Raw genomic sequence first — 20,662 nt, 5'->3', positions numbered from 1 at the left:
AAGGGCTGCAAAGGGGTTACAGAGAGGCCTGAAGAGGGAGTGGGCCTTGCCGACCTGTGGCAGACTTGCCCGCTGGCAGAGGTAGAAGACGAGCCAGCTGGGCAGCGAGGAGAGGGGAAGAAGAGGATGTGGAGACCGTGGGTTGTCATAGCAGAGGGCACTGTGGAGGGAGGAACGGTCCCAAGGAGGGTCAGAAGTTAACTAGCTGTTAGCAGCGGTTAAAACTAGCTTTTCGGGAACTGCAGAACAATCTCTCCCTGCCCCATCTCTCCTTCCGTTCCCTCCCAGCCAAGCCCGAGGCTGCACGGACCCAGGTGCGGGTACCTGAAGGCCCGAGGGAGGGCAGGCCCCCTGTCTCCTCAACCCTGCTGCTTTGCAGATAATCTCTGCGGGCACCAGAGAGGTCCTGCCTAACGGACCTCTTCAACCACGAGGAGGGCGGTGGGGAGCTTGGGGAACCAGATTAGCCACCAAGCCCCTCCGCGGTCTCCCTGCTGTGTTTGCTGTGCAGAAAGCAGGTGCCTCCCGGAGGGCCATGCCACCTTATCCGTGTGTGCAGGGGCGACCTGGTTAATACTGCTTCCGCCTTCCTCTCGACAGGCTCCATGGCACTCCCGCCTGGGGAGGAAACGAGAAGAAACTGGCCCTGTGTGATCCGCCTTCTTGGTTGTAATCCTTACAGTGTCATGGAGGGAAGCTCTGGGGTTTTGGGTCAGAATCTGACGAACGGGAAGGTATCGGGCAATCTCAGAGGAAGCTCTGACCGACTCATTCTCCTCGCTGTCCTTTCCCCAGCACTCACCGGGCAGGAGTGGGGCTAGGCCCTGGGATACAGGGGGTGAGGCCCGTTCCCCAGCCCCTGGGATTTCACAGACCAACAGGTGATCTGTGTGCCAGAGCTGGGGTTGGGGAACACAGGGTGTGGGGGCCTACGGGAGCCCCAAGGAGGTACCTCATCTGTTTGGAGGGTCAGAAGCCCCAGTATGTTCATGGGTTGGGCATCTCCATGAAGCCTGGGCCAAGGGCCTTTAAAAACCCCGGATTTGTCTTTCTGGTCACAAGGAGACTCAACCTGTGGTGACTAGTAATGCTAACGATCCCCATAATCCCCTCCTGAACTTTAGCAATGCTCTAGGCAGGGGCACCAGCCCATTCTCTCAAGTCACCACCAACACTCCTGATGGATAGGTCCCATCATGGCACCCATTTCACAGAGGAGCGAGTGGTGCAGCCGGTCTGGCCTCACAGTAATAGACACACCATCCATCCATCCATCCATCCATTTACTTACTCAGTGAATGTTCACTGAGCACCTACTGTCACTGTTGTAAGTACTGGAGATGTAGCAGACTACAACATAGATAAACTCCGGTGAGCTCCTATCTTTGTGGAGTTCATACTCTACTGGGTAGAGTATAAAGGAAACACAGATTAGAGAGTGAGCATGTTTCAACAGGCCAGATCGTTGGTCCCTTCTAACCCAGTGACTCTGCCCAGAGGAAGGGTGGGAGCAACCTCCAGAGCCAAGCTCTCTCACTATTGTGAGCTCAGATGGGGGGGGGCTCTGACCCTCTGAGCCCATGGGGCCCTGATGGAGAAGCTCCCAGCACCCTGGCAGGTCCCCCTGGCTCATCCATTCCTAAGTGCAGAGCCCCTCGCTGTCTCCAGTTGACATTGGCTGGCCACACGGACCTTGGCTGGGACTGCTGGCCAGACACCTCCACAAATATGGCGGAGTTTGTACCATTTACATGGCAGCTCCTAGTGCCAAAGGTCACTGTCCCTGGAGAACTCGAAGGAAGCTGAAGTGTCCTTAAGACCTAGCCTTGGAAGTCCTATCACAATAACTTCTGCCGTCCCCTATTGTCACTGGCCTCTCTAAGGTTCGCTCAGCTTCGAGGAGAGAAGACGTAGGCCCCATTTCTTGACAGGCACGGTGCCAAAGAATTTGTGGGTACATTTTCAAACTGCCACACAAAGCCGGGAGTGGTGGCCCCAGATGCACTTGGGAGGTCTGAAGGCAGAGTCTACACATTAGGCCATAGGACTTCACGGGATGCCAGGCTGCCAGGAAAGAGAGGGCAGGGTCTTCACCAAGGCAGTGGATCTGGGCATGGAGAGGGGACAGAGAGGACACTCATGAGGGGAAAGTTCTATCCTGTCCCTCACGGGCATCCCAGCCTGGATCTACACAGAGGATCGGGGACTGCTGGGCTGGATGGGTGGTTCTGAGAGGTGGGGGTGTGCATGCTCAGGGAACCCCTTCTGGATGTGTGTGTGTGGGGGTGCTGAATCAGGACGTAGCACTGGGGACCAGGGAGGAGGAGCCCTCAGTGGGTAGGTCACAAGTCAAACTCCTCAGGGTTTTCAAAAGGAGCCGGTGAGGGAGCATGAGGGATGTCAGATCCCACTGCCCGGAGTGTAGCCACCACAGTGAAATCTGGGAAGTGAAACTTTTTCAGATTTCTCATTTGTTGTTTGAGGTCGGCTTTCAGCGGCTCCCCCTGCCCCACCACCAACCCCCTCTCGGAGCTGCAGACCGAGGCCAGGGGCCCAAACCGCCCAGAAACTTGCCTGGGGGCTGTGGGAGAGGGAGGGCTGCTGGCTCCCAGGTGACCCCTCCTTGGGGATTCCCAGTGAGAAGGTGGTGATCTCACGCAGCCTTCTCCTTTAACACCAAGGGGGCTGCGGCCAGGAGGGGGCAGGGCAGGGACTCTGGCCCGGGAGTCAGTCTGGGTTTTGGTGGCAGCTCCTCCGGGAGAGATCTGTGTGACCTTCAGAAGTCACTTCCCTCTCGAGTGCTCCGTTTCCTCATCCATCAAATGTCAAGTCAGTTGATCTTTAAAGGCGCTCCCCTCCACTGACATCACCAGCTGACCGCCCTCTCGAGAGAAATCATTCACCCCAAACCCCTTCTCTTAGCGCCCACCCAGAGCCCGCTGGCTAGACAAACACACAAAGTGTTCCTAAAGATGAAGGCCCCAGATCCACCTTGGTCTCAGGTGGAGCCTCTCCGCGGCCGCACCTGATCCCTCCCACCTCACCCCATTCCCAGGGAGGCTGGGGACAGTGTGGATGGCTCGGGGCTGTCAGCCCCACTGTGGGAACCACCCTGTACAATGACTCTCCTTCCCAGGGATCAAGAGCATCTCTCCGAGCCCTTGTCCCCCAACACCCCATCCAGGCACCCACCAGGGGGGACACTGAGGGCGAGAGTGAGAGGGAGGAGATGGAAAAGTCTGAGGCTCGGGTGCCCACCCAGCCTGTCCTTGGCCAGGACGTCTGCTTGGGGCTTGTCGCAATGCTTATTCATCGTCCGGGGTCATTCACGCTTAATATTCGTCTTCTTGGCCAGACTGGAAGCTCCATGAGGGTAGGGGCTAGTTCTGGTTCACTGCTTTATCCTCAAGGCTTGGAACCATGACTCGCATATAAAAGATGTCCAATAAATAATTGTTAAGTGAATGAATGCATGAATGAATGAATGAATGCTTTTAAAGTGCCTTTAGGGGCGCCTGGGTGGCTCAGTCAGTTGAGCGTCCGGCTTCGGCTCGGGTCATGATCTCCTGGTTTGTGAGTTCAAGCCCCGCGACGGGTTCTGTGCCGACAGCTCGGAGCCTGGGGCCCGCTTTGGATTCTGTGACTCCCTCTCTCTCTGTCCCTGCCCCGCTGACACTCTGTCTCTCTCTCTCTCTCAAAAAGTAAATAAATATTTAAAAAAAAATTTTAAGTGCCTTCAAACTACTGGGGAAAGATCAGGCACATACAAATACTGTGATAAAAAGCTTTTCACGTCACTCAACATTTATTATTAATACACCAGCTAATGTACACCGGGAGCTATCTCTGTGCCAGGCTAGAGCTGCCAGATTAGCAAGTAAAGATACAAGATACCCCGTTAAATTGCAGGTAAACAACAAATAGTTTTTTTAGTATAAGTATGTCCCACGCAATATGGGTGTTTTGCATTTTATTCTCTAATTGTCACGCCAACGCTCTGGGAGGAGTATTATTATTCTGCCCTTTTACAGATGAGGGAACTGAGGCACAAGAGAGCTAGGTAACCTGTCCGACGTCACACCACTGCAGTGTGGCCAAATCAAGGCTAGATCCTGAGGGGCTGGAGCCTCCGGTCAGCCCGCTCGCTCACCACCGTGGTCTCCAGTCTCCCAGCAAGTATCCATAAGGGGTAGGCACTGGCCTGGGCTCTGGGACCCAACGGGGAAAGAAAGGTCCGCTTTGGCTGGGGTGGACAAGAAAAGCTTCCCAGAGGAGGGACAGGTGAGGAGGTGGGACACAGGGGAGGCAGAGTCTTGTGGGAGGCAGGTCAGGGAGAGAGAGCAACTCAGACATGGACCCACCAGCCCATTGGCAGCTGTGACCCCCCCGCCCCCACTCTGAGCCTTGACTCTGCTGGGAAAAAGAGGCACAACACAGACCCACAGTCTCTTACCTAGACTCCTGGGAGCCAGATGGGTTTTCAAATTCAGAATTTTTCAGATTTTAGAAAGGAGATTCTAAAATATGCATCAATTGTATATGATACAGCACCTCCCGGGGAACCTAGGACAGACTCTCCTGTACTCAAGACGGGTACATTTCTGCAGCAAAATGTATAAGCGTCCACATTTCAGCAGGATAAAGACTCCAACTCCGTCTCTTTGCAGTTCAAGCCAGGTTTTGCCGTCCTGTAAATGTGGCTGCCGGGCATTTGGAGATTCTTGAATTGGGGACAAGGAAGCATACACCCATCCTCTCTAAGGACGGTCGTGGGTCCCCCTCCGCAGAAAAGGCGCTTGTCCCCAGGCTTCCCTGCCCTCCTTCCCAGCCGCCTACGGGGGACCTGGGAGGAGACCGGGTGGCTGGCGCGGAGGCGGCTAAGGAGTTTCCAAATAGGAAAACCAGCGGCTGCGGGCCCAGGACGAGGCCGGGCGTTCCCGGGCTGCCTGGGCCGTGAGTCACCGGGTCGGCAGCAGGCAGCGCGCAGGAATGCGGCGGGGCGATCGCCGGGCCGGGGGTGGGCGGCGGCGGGCAGGCGAGGCGAGGGCACCGCTGTGCGCCAGAGTCGCGGGTGACTAAGCAAGACCCACCCCGCCGACCCCCAGCATCTGGCGCTGCCCTGCGCGCCCCCTTGTCCCGGCCCCGCGCCTCCGCAGCCAAAGCTCCCCCTGGGAGGCCCCCCTTCCCCCCGCCCCTGCTCAGGGGCCTCCAAAGAGGATGTGGGAAGAAACAGTCCTTCCATGTCTATTTGTAGACCATCCTTTTCGTTTTGAATTATTTTTTTCAAATGTCTAGTGTCTTCATACACCTCAAAAAGGTAGACACAAGGGTCTCGAAGAGGTATTTGTACACCCGTCTTCACAGTATCCAAAAGGTGAAGGCACAGGTGTCCATGCAGGGCTGAATGGACAAACCAAATGCGGTATATGCACGCGATGGAATATCATTCAGCCTTAAAAAGGAAGCGAATTCTGACACGTGCTGCAGGATGGATGGACCTTAGGACGTCATGCTACGTGAAAGCAGTCAGCGACAAAGAGGCAAGCCCTGTGTGATTCCACTTGTAGAAAGTGGCAAGAGTGGGGGCACCTGGGTGGCTGCGCTGGTGGAGCATCTGACTTGGGCCCAGGTCATGATCTCGCGGTTCATGGGTTTGAGCCCCGCATGGGGCTTTCTGCTGTCAGCACAGAGCCGGCTTCGGATCCCCTGTCCTCCTCTCACTGCCTCTCTCTCTCTGTCTCTCTCTGTCTCTCTCTTTCTCAAAACTAAATAAAACCTTAAAAAAGAATTTAGAAAAAAAGAAGTGGCAAGAAGGGGTGGGGAATGGAGAGTGGGTGTTTAACGGGCACAGAGTTTCTATTTGGAAAGACGGACAGTGGGGATGGCCGTACAGCCGTTGGAATGGACCGAATGCCTCTGAGCTGGGCGCTTCCGAATTGGTAAGGGGGTAAAGCCTAGGTTACGTGCATTTTGCCACAGTGTGTTCAGAAAAGAAGAAGAATGTAAAGGTACAAAAGTCAGTCTTCCACTCCTGTCCAACAGCCCTGCGGCTCGGTCACCCAACACTCCAAGGTCACCGCCAGCTCTTCTGTCTCCTCCCAGACAGAGGCTATGAGACGCGGGCAATTCCATGCGGCGTGTCTGTGTGGAAATGTAGAAATACAAATGTGAACACAACCCATCTATGCACCCCTTTTCTTTTTCAAAAGGCGTCGACAGTGGCATACTCGCACCTGGCTTTTTCCACTTACCGACCGACACATCTTGGAGACCTTTCTCCACGGATGCTTAAAGAGCTTCCTCGTTTTGTGCTTTTAAAAATAGCTCCACTGTGCTCGCTTTGGGAGCGCACATACGAAAAACAGCTTTCCTGATAGATTTTGCACGAAATTCATCCGTTGTTAGGGCACGGTGCAATGATTTTCAGTAAATTTACAGGCTTGTGCAGCCTTGAGCACAATGGGTTTTAGAACACTTCCATCATCCGTAAAGCTTCTGGGGTCTTTTGGAGTTTAATCCCCACCCCCACCCCCACCCCACCCCGCTAACCACCGAGCTGCTTCCTGTCTCGAGGGCTGGCCTCCCTGGAAATTTCTCCTGAACGGATCATACAACATGTGGTCGTTTGTGTCTGGTTTCTTTCACTGGGCCTCGGGTCTTTGAGGTTTGTCCGTGTTGCAGCGGGTTTCATGCGTTTGCTCCTGAGCAGTATTCCATTGCATGGGCATTTCACATTGTGTTTGTCCATTCACAAATTGATGCCTTGTCGGACGTTCACAGGGGTTTATAGTGTGCATAATGCTGCTATGAGCATTCGCGGACAGGCCTTTGGGGTGCCCACGTTTTTAATCCTCTCGGGCAGACCCCTGGGAGAATGGTTGGCTCATGTGGTTGGGATGGGTTTAGCTTTTTAAGAAACTGTGAAGCTTTTTTTCCAAAGCAGGGGCACTATTTTACATTCTCCCCAGCAATGTGTGAGCATGCCTGAACACTTGTTACGATCTTTTTTAATTCCAGCCCTGCTAGAGGGTGTGAAGGGGTATCTTGTGTGGTTTTAATTTGCATTTCCCTAATGGTAAACGACATGGAGCATTTCCATGTGCTTATGGACCATTCATATAACTTCTCTGATAAAATGTCTATTCAAAATTGTATCCGTTTTCAAATCTAGTTCTCTTCTTATTATGGGCATACAAGACTTCATTCTTTTTCGTAGCTCTGTAGCTATCCGTTCTGTGGGTGGGCCATGATGTGTTTGGGTCTTATTGAAATCTCTTTAAAATTTTTCATTTTGGGGCGCCTGGGTGGCTCAGTCAGTTAAGCGTCCAACTTCAGCTCAGGTCATGATCTCACAGTTCGCGGGTTCGAGCCCCACTTCGGGCTCTGTGCTGACAGCTCCGAGCCTGGAGCCTGCTTCCGATTCTGCGTCTCCCTCTCTCTCTGCCCCTCCCCTGCTTGTGCTCTGTTGCTCTCTGTCTCTCAAAAATAAATAAACATTAAAATTTAAAAAAACGTTCTATTTATATATAATTTTATAGTGGGCATAGTATATTAGTGTAATAGTATGTGTTCCTCAGTAAATAAACACATGTGGGGGGAAATTTTCTCAAATTATTTTCCTGAGAGGGGATCAGAAAAGCTTGGTGACCACTGGTTTGAGCCTTTATCCTCCTCCTGGCCAGCCTCACCCCATCCTTCCGGCCTGTTCCAGCCATCCTGAGCTTTGTAGAAACCCTGTGGAAAGCCTGATCTTCTGGAAGCTGGGGGGGCCCCAAAGAACCTGATCATTGTCCCCTAATTGATGGGGGAATCTGAGGCTCAGAGGCATTTTGTTCCCCCCACCCCCGCCCCCCGGGGCATTTTGGCACAGTGTGACTTTCCAGGGCCCTATGGCAGGACGCCTCCCTTAATTTGGGGAGCTCCAGGCTGGATGATTTGATGTTCCCTTGGGCATTCCCTGAGCCCAGCAGGGCCAGAAGAGCTCAAAGTCCAGGAGCTTGGTTTGGGGTTCATGCTGCCCTCGGCCCCCGCACTCTGTCCATGGCATCATGCTAAGCTCAGAGCTCCAAGGGACTCTGCTGGTCCTTCCTCTCTCCTTGGTTAGCTCTTTCCTCTTCCTCGTCTCCACTATCGTCATTGTCACCATTTACTGTAGATGTACCGTGTGCCTGGATAAAACATGCAGGGCCCCATTTAATCCTCCCATCATACTTGTGAGGCCGAGCTTAGTCGTTCCATTTTGCCCAAGAGGAAACAGAAGCTTGGGAAGTTTATGCATCTGGTCCTTAAGGGATAGAGGCAAAATTCAAACACAGGTTGACTAACTCCAAAGCTCACACCTTTGACTGGTCCTTGGCCCTACTGGAGGCGCTTCGGCTAATCTTCCTCTGGTTCTTGGCAGACATCTCGGAGATATCTCTGAGTGATAAAATGGGGGCAGTGTCAGGGGAGGAAATGGGGGGTGAGAATTGAGGGTAACCCCCTTGCCCTGAGCCAGGGCAACTGCAGAACAAGTACTATTGCGGGCAGGAGAGGGGTAAGGCAGGAAATGGATGCTGGAGAGCCGGAGGGACCCAGAGAGTGGACACCTCTGCCCTTTACCTACCCCACCTCGGGCTCAGCCCCCAGGGTGGGAGAGAGGAAATTAAGCCCAGAGTAAGGGAAGATGTCAAAGGTACTCAGGCTTTCGGTACTTCTGAAGGACAAAGCTAAGCTCTGTCATCGCATTTGGTACTTTCACTCTCCCTGTGTCTCAGTGAGCATGTCTTTTTTTAAATGTTTATTTTTGAGGGAGAGAGTGAGAACGAGCAGGGTAGGGGCAGAGAGAAAGGGAGACAGAGGATCCAAAACGGGCTCTGCACTGACAGTGGAGAGCCTGATGCGGGGCTTGAACTCATGAACCATGAGATCGTGACCTGAGCCGAAGTCAGACACTTAACTGACTGAGTTATCCAGGCACCCCTCTCAGTGAGCATTTCTTTTTTTTCTTTTTAAGTTTATTTGTTTATTTATTTTGAGAGAGAGAGAGATAGAGTATGAGCAGGGGAGGGGTAGACAGAGAAGGAGAGAGAGAATCCCAAGCAGATTCTGCACTGTCAACACAGAGCCCGGTGTGGGGCTTGAACCCTCAAACCGTGAGATCATGACCTGAGCCGAAACTAAGAGTTGGATGCTTAACCAACCAAGCCACCCAGGTGCCCCGTGAACATTTCTATTGGAAAGCTCCAGCCTTGTCTGAGCTGAACCAGTGGAGGAGGGAACTGTGGGCACCCAGGGGGATGGGGAGGAACAGAGGGTCCAGACCCTCTGGCAAACAGTACCAGTTCTCAGGAGCTCACATCTGATGAGCCCCCGATCCTTGGCTCCAGAACCATGCATGAATGCCTCCCATATTCAATCCATACCCCTTGATCCGGCATTCAAGGCCTTTCCTCATACGGTTTCAGACTTTGCTACTCTCTGTGCTTATCTCTAGGTTTTTGCCCACATTGTTCCCTCTGCCCAGAATATTCTTTCCTCCCCATCTCCCCAGATCTACCATTCAAACTGCAGTCATCCTTCAAGGCCCAGCCCAGATGCTTCCTCCTCCATGAAGCCTTCCTTGATCCCCTTAACTGGAAATGACATCTCCCTCCGCTGAACTCCCACAGTCTTTGGTTCATACCTTTCTGAGGGCGCGTTTCATTGTCCATTGTCAGTAGGCACTGACCCTTACTCCACCCAGCTTTCATCGCCCTTCTGATCGTAATAGCCCAATCTTCCCCCACCTTCAGTCATGTGATCCAGAAGAAGCTGACTGCACCCCAGGATCCAGAGAGGGATCCGGTCACATCTTCTCTTCAGCTACTCCCACCCCCACCCCCACCCCCATCTCCAGCCACTACAGAGATTCATTCAGGGTTGGGCCTGTGACCCAGAGTCAGTTAAATCAGGGCTTCCCTGGTATGACCAGGAGATGGGCCCGTTCTTTGGGGTGAGACTGATAAGCACAGAATATAGTCCCAGGAGTACGAGCTTCAAGAGCAAAGCTAAAACAAAGAAAAGCAGAGCCAGGCAGATGGCATACAAGGATTGGGATTGAGCCAAGCCTGAAGCTGGAATTTTTTCAGACGTGGGGACGAAATATTCCTTTTTTGAGATTAGTTCACCGTGGATAAGTCAAGCATCGACTTAAAGTAGCAGTTAACTTCGGGGACCAACAAAAGGAGAAAAAAGCTCTCAGCCTTGATAAACGTCCTTAGAATTTTGCAGTCAGAAAATCTAAAGAGTCACTGTTAATTTTGGCATACACACATCGACACATCGTTTCAGAGAATAACGTTTTGAATCTGAGTTACTTTCGGAGGTGAGACACAACCTTTTCTCTCTAGACGTCCAGCTGCTTGTAACCGAGAATCCCTGACGGATATACTCCCCTGTGTTGTGTTTTTCTGTAGCTAATGTCCTACTTGAGCCTACAGAATGGAAGCTCTTAGAAAGCAGGGACCACAACCTCTTGCCTTTGTGCTCCCCCACCACCACGCACAGGGCCAGCCTGTGTGTCTGGATCCGAGAACTGTGAACGCTCTCGCTGTCCTGGCCCAGGCAGGGGCCAGCCCAGGGTCCTGAGACTCTCACCTTCTCCCCAGGCCTGACCTGGCTATATATAGCCCTACCCTGGGCTTCCTGCTGGCCACACCCAGCCAGTGGCTCCAGAATCAGCAGAGGCCAGAAAGCTCTGATTTGCCCAGATTGCAAAAGCTCTGTGTCCACATGGATACATCTAAGACACAACGTGAGGCTCAGAGAGACTTCCAGGCACCCTGACCAGCATCTGGACAGCAGCCAGTGGCATCTGGACCTCAGCTTCTGGAAGCCGTGTTGGGGGTGGAGACTGAGGGGCTGTGCCAAAAACCAAACGGCTTGGGAAACCAGCAACAGGGGGGGTGCCTGATCTCGGGAGAAGGAGGCACCGGAACAAGAGTCCGGGCTCAGGGGGTCCCTACTGCCCAGGGGCTCAGGGAGACCGTCAGTATCCTCCCATCTGTTTCTGGCAACTTGGCTCAGGACAGTCGCCACAGTCCCATTCTTAGTCTGGGATTCTTGAAACAAAGTGTCCGAGGGACTCTATGTTGTCCATAGCCAACCGGGTGCAACAGGGATGCATTTGGTGTCCTGTTCTCGTGTTATCAGTCAAGAGAGGCCCTAGTAAGCTGCAGAAACAAGTCAACCTCCAAATCTCAGGGCTGTAACACAACAGCGGTGTGAGTCTCATTCACACAAAGCTCCTGCAGGTTGGACAGCTCCCCAGGTCAGCTGTCCTCTGCACAGTGGCCGGCCGATCCAGACGGCTTCCTTCTGGTGGCTCCTCCCTTTCCAGCCATGGCCTCTGTAGTCACCACTAATGGGAAAGAGCAAACCGGAAGGTCGGGTACCAGCACTTAAATGCTTTGGTCCAGAAATGACATGTGTCCCTTCCATTCACAGCCCACCGATCAGAGTTAGTCACTCGGCCCCAACCCGACTGCAAGGAAGGCTGGGAAGCTTGGAGAAGCACATGGCTATCCAGTGAGTGTCGAGTGCCTTTGTCGCACGGGGTGTCCCAGGGAATAGGGACACAGAGGCACAGAGGGATTAGCAGACTTTGAAGTTGGCTATCCCGGTTCGAACACAACCTCCTCCAATCATTGGCTACGTGACCTTGGGAATGTTCATTTCTCTGAGCCCTGCTTTTCTCATCTGCAAAACAGGGATAAAATGAAAGTCCCTACCTCATTAGGTGGTTGAGAAGATTAATCGGATAGTGCTCATAAAAAGTACTTAGCAATGCCTGACACATGGTAAGTGCTAACAAACGCACACTATTTAATGAGTCTCACTTTGCTTAGGAAAAGTTGAAGAGGCCGAACCTATGATCGAAAAATCTAGCCGAGACAGCAAGAACGCAAGAGACACCAGGCCTGCGGCTGGCCATGCCCTCTCAGCTAAGGCCAGAGTGCCCTGGTCTCCTTCCCTCCCCTCTAGAAGGGTCTGTAAGGACCCGCAGCATGTGAGAATGCTGCCTGTCTCCCAAGGCGCGTGTATCCAACACTTTGGTGTTAGTTGTGGGGAGAAAGCCTTGGTCCTCAGTTGAGAGACTCTCTCAGTTGAGAGAGTTCCAAACATTGTGAGCAGATGGGAAAGGGGGGATCTGCCCCCCAAACATTGCTCCTGATCCTGTTTATGGCAAACAGGACACCCAGACAATGGAAGACCTCAGTGTGGGTATTAAGATCCCCGAAAAGCTTCTTGGAAGAGGCCAGATTTAAGCAAGTGTCTAGAAGGAGGGGGACCTGGGGAGGGAGCGGTGGCTGAGTGAGGTGGAAAGCAACTTCAGAGACAGAGGAAAACCAGGAGACGCCCAGGCTGGGGATGGGGTCTGTCACCTCCAAACAGCCCTCTACAGTTTACAGGGCAAGCTCACAGGACTGGTTAAAATTCAGCAGGGCTCAGTGGCAGGGACGGCGAAATCCAAACCCTTCTTTCTAGTTAGTGTCACTTGTCGTTGGGAACCAGCTGCTGAGCCAGGGGGCACATTTTCCAGGCTCCCTGGCATCTAACTGTGGCCCCCTGACAGGTCCTTGCCAATGGAACACGAGCAAAGGTAAAGCACGTCGCCTCTGTACCAAGGCCTTTGCTGAGAGGTTATGCTTCCCACAGGGTTTCTATCCCCTCCCACTGGATGGGCGCGAGGATGATAGACCAACAGATCTAAAAGGCCTGATCAAAAGGCCTGATCTCTAAATCACTACATTGGACGGGAAAGCCGCCCGCAATCCAGGATCGGCTGCCGTGAACCGGTATGCGAGTGAGAAAGAAACACAACGTATCTGTGGGATTTATTGTCATAGCAACAAGCGTCGTCTGTTTTTTTTTTTTTAAGAACATTCTTGAAGTTTGTTTATTTTGAGAGAGAGAGAAAGCATGCGTGGGGGGCAGGGCAGAGAGAGAGGGAGAGAGAGAATCCCAAGCAGGCTCCGCACTATCAGCGCAGAGCCCGACTCGACGCTCGAACTCACAAAACTGTGAGATCATGACCCGAGCTGAAGTCACAAGCTTAACCAAGTGAGCCACTCAGGTGCCTTGCGGTTAGCATTGTCTTCAAGCACGGTAGGTAGGTATACCTTTCCTTGAAGGGGCGTGGGGGGCATCGTGGGGAGTACAGGGGGTGACGACCCCCCTTTGCACGCCCACTGCCCCTCACATTCCTTCTGCCTAGCAACGGGGCAGCCCCTGTGCCTTCCCCCCTCCCTCCCCTCGCACAACCTTCCTGACGGAATATGGACAGAATCCAGGATGGGTGGAGTCTTGGTTTGTCCTTTCCTGCTTCTTGAGAATCTTTCCTTAGAGCATGATGTGGAGGTTTTGGCCCTTGCAAGAGGCGTGGGCAGTTGGTTCCCTGGGTGGGGTGATGTGAAGGAATGGGGCCAGGGAACCCCCGGGGGGAGTGACAGTAGGTGGGGGGCGAATTGAAGGCCAGCCCAGGAGTGTGGCTGTGATCTTCTGAACCGAGTAATCCCAGGTGTTTCTGCCTCCCTCTCCTCCCTGCAGGCCGGGTAAGGACCAGAGGCCATGGTGGCTTCTCATAGAGAGGGCAGAATGTGCTACTGAGGCCGGCTTATCTGTCCGCAGGGGGCCGCGCTCCTCCCAGGCCAGGGTGATAGCCCCCCACCCCTCTGCGGAGCTGGGTGGATAAGGCAGCTTAGCAGCTCGGAAGGTTGGGGAGGGAGGCACAGGAGCCCTTTCCTGAGGCCCCAGTTTTGGCACTGGCCTGCCCTTCCTCTCCTAGGAGGGCTGTTGAGGAAGGACTTCCCTTCTTAGGAACAGGACAGAGAAAGGAAGCCAGTCTTCCATGCCGTGTTGTGTATCCGACCCACTCCCACACGCGCCTCGAGTTTCCCACCCTCTCAGATCCTCCGCAGTTGCCTGCAAACAAGTGACACCTCTCCCGGTCACTTCCCCACACCTAGGGCCTCCTGAAGGTCTGTCCCTCCCGTCGCTGTTCTGGCTTTCGGCTCCGTTGCCGGCGCTAGAAAATGAAATTTGAAAAACTTTCCTTTACAACAGCATTAAACACACACACACACACGCGTGCACACACACGAAATACTTTGGAGTAAGTTCCACAAAAGATGCCTAAGGCCTGTGCGCTGAGGACTACAAAATATTGCTGAAAGAAATTCGAAATTCAAGAAGACCTAGAGAAATGGAGACATCCGTTCATGGTTCATGGATTGGCAAGGGCTCAATGTTGAGTATCAATATTGGGATGTCTGTTCTCTTCAAAATGATCTTTAGAGGCAACCCAATTTCAAGCACAATTCCAGCAGATTCTTTTGTAGAAGTTGACATGTTGACCCGAAAACTTTTTCAAAAATTTTTTTAATTTTTTAATTTTTTTTTTTTTTGAAAGAGAGAGCACAAGCAGAGGAGGGACAGAGAGACACAGAATCTGAAGCAGGCTCCAGGCTCTGGGCTGTCCGCACAGAGCCTGACGTGGGGCTCGAACTCAAACCACGAGATCATGACCTGAGCTGAAGTTGGGTGCTTAACCAACTGAGCCACCCAGGCGCCCCAGAGCTGCTTTATTCTTAATGGCTACAAACTAGAAACAAGTCTGATGGCTATAACAGAAGAATAAATAATTCTTCTGGTATAATCATATAATGGGATTTACTTAGCAATGAGAAGAATTAACTACCTACACATGTAGCACCGTGAATGATTCTCCCATTGTGCTGACAGACGGAAGCTAGACATACAAAAATACATATAATACAATTTGACTCATATGAAATCCTAGAATAGGTAAAGCTAATCTCTGGTGAAAATATTGGAATGATGGTTACCTGGGGAGGGGTAAGAAGAGACTAGGAGGAAACATGGGGAATTTTCTGGGATGATGATGATGTACTATATTTTGATATGGGTTTGACTTCTATAAGTATAGGCATTTGTCAAAATTCACTCATACTTGAGATTCAGGTATAATTAAGATCTGTGCAATTCTTGTATATAAATTTTACCTTAGGGGCCCCTGGGTGGCTCAGTCGGTTAAGCCTCCGACTTCAGCTCAGGTCATGGTCTCACGGTCTGTGAGTTCGAGCCCTGCGTCGGGCTCTGTGCTGACAGCTCAAAGCCTGGAGCCTGCTTTGGATTCTGTGTCTCTGTCTCTCTGTCTCTCTCTCTCTCTCTCTCTGCCCCTCCCCTACTCTCTCTATCTCTCTCTCTGTCTCAAAAATAAATATACATAAAAAAATGTTTTTAATAAATTTTATTTACCTAAAAAAGATAAACAAACGTTGAAGTCTACTTAATTGTATATATCCTGATTAAGTGTTTAGGGGTAAAATATACTGGTGTCTACAACTTTCTTTGAAATGATTCAAAACAATAAAAAGATGGAAAATTGGTGGATGAGTGGGTGGGTGGGTAGATGGATGGAGAGAGATGTATGGAAACATGATTAAACCAATAGAGCAAAATGTTAACTGTAGAATCTAGTTGGCATATGAGTGCTCACATAAAATTCTTTCAAATTTTCTGTATGTTTGACATGTTTCTTAATAAAATGTTTTCTGAAGAAAGGCAAAACAAATTGTTGATTGCTATAACTTCAGCACCTAGAACAGTGTCATAGTGTGCATTAGGTGCTCAATGAATGCTTGAAGGAAGGAAGGAAGGAAGGAAGGAAGGAAGGAAGAACAAGGAAGGGAGGGAGAAAGGAAGAGGGAGGGAGGAAGGGAGGGAGAAAGGAAGAGGGAGTGAGGAAGGGAGGGAGAAAGGAAGAGGGAGTGAGGAAGGGAGGGAGAAAGGAAGAGGGAGGGAGGAAGGGAGGGAGAAAGAAGGCAAGGAGACAACTGCAATTAGAAAATTAGAAAGCAATCTGGGGCGCCTGGGTGGCTTAGTCAGTTAACCATCTGACTCTTGATTTCGGCTCAGGTCATGATCTCACATTTTATGATATCAAGCCCCGCGTCGAGCTCTGTGCCGACAGTGGAGAACCTGCTTAGGATTCTCTCTCTCTCTCTGCCCCTCTCCCCCATGCACGTGTTCTCTCTCTCTCTCTCTCTCTCTCTCTCTCTCTTTCTCTCTCTCTCTCAAAATAAACAAAAATAAACTTTAAAAAGAAATAGAAGCAATTCCTCAGGAGGACCCTCCCCTTCCCACCTCCCCACCTGTACCATGTTCTCTTTCTCCTTACCACAGTTGGAAGGGTGTCCCTGCTCCTCTCCAAGACCATTTGCCCCACATGAGGCAGATGCCATTTCCTCTTGCCTTCTCAGGAACTGGACTCCTGAGAAGTTCTGTCCTTTCTGGCACCGGCAATTCCTCCTCTGAATCATTTCTTTTTTTTAATTTTTTAAAAAATGTTTTATTTATTTTTGAGACAGAGAGAGACAGAGCACGAGCAGGGGAGGGGCAGAGAGAGAGGGAGACAGAGAATCCCAAGCAGGCTCCAGGCTCTAAGCCGTCAGCACAGAGCCTGACGCGGGGCTCAAACTCACGGACTGTGAGATCATGACCTGGGCCGAAGTCGGACACTTAACCGACTGAGCCACCCAGGTGCCCCCGAATCGGATCATTTCATTTGTCTCTACTATCTTCCATTTTTTCAATCTCCTCCTTGACCCCACATGCACGTTCAACTACTGGGCCATTTCTTTGTTCCAGTGGTTCTGCCGTTATGCTGTATTACATTTACTGATGTAATAGATGTTAAACCATCGTCGCATGTCTAGGATAAATCCCACTTGATCATGATGTGTAATCCTTCGGATATGTTGCTGGGTTTGGTTTGCTAGTATTTTGTTGAGGATTTTTACACCTACAGTCATTATTTTTATTGGTCTCCGGTTTTCTCTGCTTGTACTGAATTTTGCTTGGTTTTGCTATCAGGGTAACGCTGGCCCCATAGAATGAATTGGGAAGTGTGTAGTTTCTTTCTGACTAGTCTTTTGCTCAAGCTTATCTCTGGATCTTCACAACACTCTGAGAAAAAACCAAGGCCGGGGAAGGTTTATCTGGGGTTCTCGGCCTAAGCATGCATCACAATTAGCTGGGAACTTGTTCAAAGCAGATTCCTGGGTCATGGCTCCAGAGATTCTGACTCAGAAAGTCTGCAGCAGGGCCGGGGATTGTCTATTTCCAACAAGCACCCCCAAGAGATTTTGGGATGAGTGCCCTCTCCTTTCACTTTAAGGAACACTGACACAGCTGAGTAGCCCCAGGGGATGGGCTAGAAAAGTCATGTTTTTTCATACAGGAGTCTCAGAGCCTTCTGTGTGTTCAACATCTGAGGGGGAATCTAGAGCACGCACTGTTTCCCAAACTTATTTGTCCACAAAATCTTTTCGTTTCGGAGGAACACCACATCGGATCGCTGTTTCTCAGAGCACACTTTGGGAAACACTGCACCCAGAATTGTTCAAATGTTTCTCTGAGCTCTCATGGAGGTTTGTGCTGAGTACTCTCCCCTCTGGCCTGCAGCTGGTCTGTCGGGGCTTCGATGAGGGTTAGATGAGTTGGGCATCTGCCTCAACAGCAATATCTCAGGAGGTACCAACCAACTCAGGAATCAAGATGTGTTATTATCTGGCAGCTAGGTCAACCAGCTAGCCTGTCAGGCAGCCAGTGGGATATGGGGTGGGGGGGCGAGGAATAGCATAGCAGAGGTATAGTGACCACTGTGAGTGGGGCCAAGAGCCAGGGTCTGCCCAGGTGGGGTCCAGCCCTAGGGCAGCAGGATAGTCAAGCCAGACCTGTGGTCTGTCTCCCCACCCCCCCCCCCCCCCCCCGTGGACTGTAAACCCCTCCAGAGTAGGGGCAGATCTTCCTCACCTCTGAATCCACCGTGCCTGGAACACAGAATTGTTCAACTCCTTCAAAGGAGAACACAGGGATAATGTCAAGTTTACTTACCTCCCAGCCCCCACTTGCACGTCTAACCAGTATCAAGCACGAGGGGACTAAGCCGACACACATCTTGACATGATTGCGTGGATTTCACCTAGAAAGTTTCTCTAGGATCTGAGCAGTCTTCTGGCGATGCCTTGCTTTGGACGTGCTCCCAAAGCCGAATTGGGGGAAGGGGGCTGGGTGCCAGAGATTTTCTGGAAAAAGTCTGTCCTTTCCCGAATACCCTTCCTCTCCGTTTGCAACAGAGCTTGACCTCAAATGTGCAAGTGCTACTATTCAAAAAAAGTTGGGCTCGGGCCTGATGGGGCTGGCACTAGATGTTTGTGATTTGTGTAATCATTGTGGCCTGATGGGGCTCTGTAGCTGGGAGGCTCTGAGCTTGGAAAAAAAAAAGTCTGAAAGCCAAAAGCAGTTGCCCGGGGACACTTCCCCGGCCCGCCCTTCAGGATGGTTCCAGGACATTCCCCTACCTCAACCCTCCTCATTCCTGTGTCTAATTAGAAGGACTTTCTATGTCTCCTGTGTCTTCCTGAGAATTTCCATTTCTTTCTCCTAAGAACTATAAAATCTTGTCCATTAGTTGGCGACCACAGGACCAGGAACAGGATTCCATTTAAAAAAAAAATAGTGTAAAAAAGTTATTACAGGGGTGCCTGGGTGACTCAGTCGGTTAAGCCACCAAATTTGGCTCAGGTCATGATCTCGCCGTCTGTGAGTTTGAGCCCCGCGTCAGGCTCTGGGCTGACAGCTCGGAGCCTGGAGCCTGCTTCGGATTCTGTGTCTCCCTCCCCTCAGCAACTCCCCTGCTCACACTCTGTCTCTCTCTCAAAAATAAATAAAGATTAAAAAACAATTTTTTTAAAAGTTATTACAGTGGCTCCACATTGATCTGCTAAGAGAGGAAACATTTGCACTCTTAGGCAACATCCAACTGAAGATAAGCCTCCAGCTGATTATAGAAGATTTTCTTCTATGCAATAAAAAGCTGATTCCCCCATGACCTCTGCTTGTCAACACCTCCCAAGTTACCTTAGAGTTGCTTCATAACCTCAAAATTACAGTGATGTCTTCTGGGAATTAGGCTTTATAATAACACGATTGTGCTAAACAAATAAACTTCAGAAAGCAGGGCAAGCGAGGGGCCAGGGAATCTGCATGCAGGCTTCAGGATTGCGGGAAGGCTGGTTCTTAGGGATGGTGGAATTGGTCCTAGCTTTAGGATGTGGGCTCTCAAACAGATGTCATTTCACGGAGCGGGGAACTGAGATGTCAGGTGGGAGAGACAGCTGATTTGTCCAGTGGCAAAGCTTAGGACGTAGGTCTCCAGACACCGGATCCTGTCTCCCTTTTCCTTCCCAATCCCAGGACCCAGCTCCTCTGCTCTCATCCTCTCCCGGCCAGGAAGGCAGAGGAAAATCTGAGCCTGTGTAGGAAAGACATTCGGCCATTTCCTCTCCTCAATCAGTCATCTGCATTTTTTTTATATGAAATTTATTGTCAAACTGGTTTCCATACAATGCCCGGTGCTCATCCCAACAGGTGCCTAGTCATCAGCATTTTGAAGCCATTTATCTTTATTGTGCTGTGAAAGCCCCTGTGCCAGACGAATTTCAGGCCAGTGGGAAGGGACTGGCAGGAGGCCAGAGGACCCTAAAGTCACACGTGGGGCCAGGCCACAGTTGTCACCCTTGGCTACACAGTAGAATGACCTGGGGTCCTTTTAAAAGTCCTGAGGTCCAAAAATAAATAAATAAATAAAAGTCCTGAGGTCCAGGCCACACCCCGGATCAATCACACTAGACTCTCCAAGACTGAATTCAGGCCTGGTGATTTTTTATTTTTATTTTTATTTCTATTAAACTCCCCTTTGAGTCCGACATACGGCCACGTTTGGGAACCAAAGCGGTAAAACGATTGCACATCAGATGACGCCAACGGAGGGGCAGAACAGCTGTGGTGCGATGATGGATGCCCACCCTCAATGGAGACAAGGCCGTGTGATCTTGTACAGGAGGTCCTGGGCCCTCACCTTCGCCCATCCCTGTCGCCAGAGGGAATCGTCATCATAGCGGCTTGCGTTGGCCAAGGCGAGCTCTGCCCGGCCAGGCGTTCCACTGGGTGCTCTCTGTGCGTGGCCTCACTTCCCCCCGGCTGCCCAACAGGCCAGGTGCGATTCTTGTCTGCACTTTGAAGATGACAAAGCTGAGACTTGCTTAGATAGCACGGAAACGCGGGTCTGTGCGGCTCCTAAGCTTATCTTCCAGGAAGTACTTTTGAAGTCATTGTTGTATGGATTAATACTGTATGCTTAACTGTAACGATGGCTTTGACCGGTATTTCCTGGGTGCCTCTTGTGGGCTGGGGGTGGAGTGGGGAGTGAGGGTGAGGCCTGGCCCTCCGGGAGCTTACAACCCAGTGGGCCAGATGGACTCTATTCGAAGACTCTATTCCAACACTCGTGCATGGAAATGGGTCGTTTCCAGAGGCCGAGGCTGTGAAGGAGGCCAACAGGTGGCCCGAGTCGGGAGCAGGGGAGGGGCTGCTTTCACTGGGGGCCCAAGTGGCCGGAAGTGAGAAAGTGGGTCCTGAGAAAGATCCAGGCTGCTTCCAGCAGGCCAGGGGCAGGGGCCTCCCCCCTCTCCTGGGAGAGCCAGAGAAGGTCCCTGAGGGTTTCAGGGCAGAACAGTGACAGGACCGGCTTTGGGTCATTAAGAGACAACCCCCC

General features: G+C 51.4%; 1 long non-coding RNA gene across 1 annotated transcript; it reads right to left on the bottom strand.

Annotated features, from left to right (window-relative positions):
- Nucleotides 1-1,270: 1,270 nt before the first annotated feature.
- LOC113596291 (uncharacterized) lies at nucleotides 1,271-5,127 on the bottom strand. The gene is made up of 2 exons (XR_003417037.2): nucleotides 4,454-5,127; nucleotides 1,271-2,107 (listed from the first exon to the last, which is right to left on the bottom strand). It is a non-coding gene; the product is annotated as an uncharacterized LOC113596291 (long non-coding RNA).
- Between the last annotated feature and the right edge of the window lie 15,535 nt (nucleotides 5,128-20,662).

Source organism: Acinonyx jubatus, chromosome E1 (genome assembly GCF_027475565.1).
Source record: "Acinonyx jubatus isolate Ajub_Pintada_27869175 chromosome E1, VMU_Ajub_asm_v1.0, whole genome shotgun sequence".
Lineage (NCBI taxonomy): Eukaryota > Metazoa > Chordata > Mammalia > Carnivora > Felidae > Acinonyx > Acinonyx jubatus.
This window is presented reverse-complemented; position numbering and strand designations above follow the sequence as displayed.